The following is a 335-nucleotide window of genomic DNA, read 5'->3' on the forward strand; positions in this document are numbered from 1 at the left end:
GAACCAGAGAAGCACAAAACGTCAGGGCAGAAGGAACTTTTTCTGAAGTCAGTCGCTTGTAAGACTTTTTTAGGATTTGAAAGCAACAGCATGTATTCATTGTCCAAAGCTTGTAAATACGGAAAGGCACAGAGGAAGGAGAACAGGGCCGTGTGATGAGCAGCTTAGTCATGAGCCTCTGGACCTGCCACCTCCTAGCTGCACACCCTTGGAAAGACACTGAACCCCCCGGGGCCTTGGTGTTCTTATTGATAAAATCGGGAACAACAGATTCGCAATCTCATCGATTACTATAAAGTTTTAATGATATAATACACACACAAAACATGGGGCAC

This window comes from Myotis brandtii, unplaced genomic scaffold (genome assembly GCF_000412655.1).
Source record: "Myotis brandtii unplaced genomic scaffold, ASM41265v1 scaffold129, whole genome shotgun sequence".
NCBI classification, from domain to species: Eukaryota; Metazoa; Chordata; class Mammalia; order Chiroptera; family Vespertilionidae; genus Myotis; species Myotis brandtii.